The 4,195-nt window shown below is 40.2% G+C and overlaps 1 pseudogene; it reads left to right on the top strand.

Annotated features, from left to right (window-relative positions):
- Positions 1-2,160: 2,160 nt before the first annotated feature.
- Positions 2,161-2,666, top strand: LOC132687794 (large ribosomal subunit protein uL22 pseudogene; annotated as a pseudogene).
- Positions 2,667-4,195: the final 1,529 nt, after the last annotated feature.

Genomic DNA, 4,195 nt, shown 5'->3' on the forward strand with positions numbered 1-4,195 from the left:
AAGCTGTGGACAAGAACTAACCTATGGGAAATATAGGTCACTGGTATATTTGGAGAGAGCAGTTTCAACGGAGTATTCGTGGGAGAAACGCCTGTTTGGAGTGATTTAAGAGGTGATCAGAAGAGAAAAATTAGAGGCAGCAAATAACCCTTTAGAAAAATTGTGCTTGGAAGAGAACAAAGAAATGGGGCTATAGCCCCGGGTTCTCTTAATGTTTTCTTTGTGTGCTAATATGAAAAACTACACAAAAAACAAAAAGTGTTGGCAAGGATGTGGAGAAAAAGGAACTCTTCTGCACTGTTAGTAGGAATGCAAACTGGTGAAGCCACTGTGGAAAACAGTATGGAGGTTCCTCAAAAAATTAAAAATAGGATTACCATATGATCCAGAAATTTACTACTGGGTATTTACCCAAAGAATGTGAAAACACTAATTCAAAATATGCACCCCTATGTTTATTATGGCATTATTTACAATATCCAAGTTATGGAAGCAGCCCATTCATCAATAGATGAATGGATAAATATATATATATATATATATATATATATATATATATATATATATATATATATAATGGACTATTGCTTACCATAAAAAAGAATGAAATCTTGCCATTTGTAACACCATAGATGGATCTAGAGAGTATAATGCATATGTGGAATATAAGAAATAAAAAAAAAACATGCAAAATTAAAAAAAGACAAACCAGAAGAACACTCTTTACTACAGAAAACAAACTGATGGTTACCAGCGGGAGTGGGTAAAATAGGTGAAGGGGATTACGAGTATACTTATTGTGAGCACCGAATAATGCATAGAATTGTTGAATTGTTATATTGTACATCTGAAACTACTATAACACCATACATTAACACTGGAATTGTAATTTTAAACACAAATAAATAACAATTAAAAACATGAAAAATTAATAATTGCCAAATGAAAGTCCTGATTTTTTTTTTTTTTTTAAGCAGACAAATGTGTCCTAAACACAATTATTTACTATGGAGTTATTTAACAAACTGTTAATACTGTGTTCTGTACAAGGTCATTTCAGAGATGAGAAAATCACCTCCACTATAAAAGATTCTTTATGCTAACTGATACATGTTTTGGTGTTTCTCACTCCCATCCTTCTCAAAATGCTACCATTCATCTCAGATGGAATACTGCAGTGAGGCGGGAGGACAGTTTCTTTGCTACTTATACTTAGGACCCTGGGAAGGTCTCCTTACAATGTGCCTTACTTCCAGTAGTACAAGGGAAGGGGGAGTGAGTTGGTGTGAGGGCACGGTGGGTGTTGGGAAGATGGGGGGAGGGGAGAAATAGTATCTCTGAAGTCAGCTCTAACTCTGGTAACCAATTTTCACTGTAATATTGGTGTTTTGTTTTAATAACAAAGGCTAACTTCAAACCCAAAAAGCTCTGTATGTACACACACATGTGTGCATGCGTGTGTGTGTGGGGGGGTGGGGTGGTGGGTGTGTGTTTTAAAGGTTTCCTTTCTTTTGGAGGGATGGGAACAGCAGGAATTCCTTGCTGTTCCGGTCCTTACCACATTCCAACGTTTGTCGTTGTCTAAACCATATCATGATACTTAAGACACAGCCAATATTCTGAAACTCATTTTTATTATTCTTTTAAGATTAAAAAAAAGTTTTAAGCTTATGTATTTATTTTAAGAGAGAGAGAGAAAGAGTACAAGTGGGGTAGTGGCAAAGAGAGAAGGAGAGAGAATTCCAAGCAGGCTCCGTGCTGTCAGCACAGAGCCTGACGTGGGGCTTGAACTCCGAAACTGTGAGATCATTACCTGAGCCAAGATCAAGAGTCGGACACTTAACCAACTGAGCCACCCAGGCACTCCTGAAACTCATTTTTAAAAGCCTGATTTAATGTAAGGAGCTTTGAAAACATCTTCAAAAAGAGAAGATAATAGTGAATATTGCATCCATGATCATAGGTAAAGATCATCTCTGAGTAAAAGGAATATTTTTATCTTCTATCTTTTCACTAATGTGAATCATTTCAACTGAGCTAACTATATAAGTAGTTTCATTTTATAAGAATAAATGTTGGCTCTTCCCGTAAGCAGCCTGAGGTGATCTCTGAAAACGGTTTGCTATTCACTTGACCCGGAAACCCAACAAAATCATGCAAATCAAGAGGTTCAAATCCTCGTGTTCACTTTAAGAACACACGTGAAACTGCCCAGACCATCAAAGGTATGCATATCTGAAAAGCCACCAAGTATCTGAAAGATGTCACTTTGCAGAAGCAGTGTGTGCCATTCCATTGCTACAATGGTGGGTTGGTAGATGTGCCCAGGCCAAACAGTGGCGCTGGACACAGGGTCGGTGGCCCAAAAGAGTGCTGAATTTTTACTGCACATGCTTAAGAATGCAGGGAGTAATGCTGAACTTAAGGGTTTAGGTGTAGCTTCTCTGGTCATTGAGCACATCCAGGTGAACAAAACCCCCAAGATGTGGCATAGAACATACGGGGCTCATGGTGAGATTAACCCATACGTGAGCTCTCCCTGCCACATTGAGATGATCCTTACTGAAAAAGAGCAGATTGTTCCTAAACTGGAAGAGGAAGTTGCACAGAAGAAAAAGATGTTCCAGAAGAAACTGAAGCAACAAAAATGTATGGCCTGGGAGTAAATTCTGCATAAAATAAATGCAAATGAAAGTAAAAACAGACAAAAAAAAAGAATAGATGTTGGAATAATATTTACTATATTAAGAGAAGACTTTCTAACGAATGGCAATTGTTCAAACTACCAAGAACTACTAAGTTTCAGAATTACACGTATCCTAAAATACTATGAGGATAGTGTTGCTATCATTGCTGTGCTAGCAACCCTCCAGTTGCACTACTGAGGGTGATGGAGAGCTCTAGCACCGGCACCCACAGTGACTTTGATGACCTGTGAAGGGGCGACAAAGGAGTGGGCTCACCCTCATGAGACCACCAGTGCACTGCAGAGGCAGGCATAGCACAGGGTTTTATCTAGGAGACAGTGGCTCCCATGGTGCAGGGTTTGGAAGACAGAACAACGCAGCTGCTGTAAGGCAAGTAGGGCTCCATGCAGCAGAAGCTCCATGCATAAAGTGCTGCTGTGCTCAGGCCATGGTGACCTGTAAGCTGGAGAAGTTCCAGGACCAACCAGCCTGGTGAACCCACATTACAACAACTAAGCCAGAGACTCGTTGGATGTAGGGAGCAAGTATGTGGACAGGCACATAAACCACATTACTTCCATGATCAAAAATGTAAAGGGATTTCCCCCTCTCATTCACTGAGGAATGAGAAATTTTGCCTACAGGGCCACCAGAGATGGGAGCAGGAATCTATTGAAAAGAATGGAATGTTTTCTCTTTTAAGCAAAACTAGGAAATGATGAAATCAAGAATTGCAGCAAGTTTGAATCATATGTTATTTGCTACTGGATGCTTTGCTCCATTATGCATTTTAATCCATAGAATTGGAAACAGAAGAAAGTGGTGCTAAATTTTAGGAGAGGGCTAACACAAGATTTTTCCAGAGCCCAGATTTCATGCAATGAGAGCTTGTTTTGACACTATGGATCTCTCTTGTCACAGCAAGCCAGAGCCCTCTAGGTACCAGATTGCTCTTGATAGACAGGTAGCAGTAGGCTGGGAGTATCCTCTATCCTGCTTGTGGTCTGGTGCAGTTTGAAAAGGGTAATTGTGTTTGTTGCCAACCTCTCATATACCAACAGTACTACCGCATCATTTCCCACTGGCCATGAAGCAACAGCCATGCGGTTATATCCAATATGAAGAGAAAAAATACTTGGGTGGTATTTTTCTTTTGCTTGGTTTTGTATTAATGTTCAAGGGCCTGGAATTGATTAAGATGTGGAAGTAAGAGAGGACTGGTCAAGAGGAGAGTTTGAGAGGCTCCTGATGGATGTGCCTTTCTTGCTACCAATGCACGGCTATGCTTTTCTTGAGGTTCCTGCACATCGCATCTTCCAGCCTTGACCCCACATGATACCTGAGAGGTACGTGTCACACTGGTTTGAGAAGCAGAACTTCCCTCTCACCAGCTGCCATGATGGCCCCCTGAGCCTGTCTTCCTCTGCTATTCTGCAGGAGAATGGTGGGAAGAACAGTGACACTTTGCCTTTGAAAGAAAAGGGGGATTTGAATTATAATATGTACCA

This window comes from Panthera onca, chromosome A3, assembly GCF_046562875.1.
Source record: "Panthera onca isolate mPanOnc1 chromosome A3, mPanOnc1 haplotype 2, whole genome shotgun sequence".
NCBI classification, from domain to species: Eukaryota; Metazoa; Chordata; class Mammalia; order Carnivora; family Felidae; genus Panthera; species Panthera onca.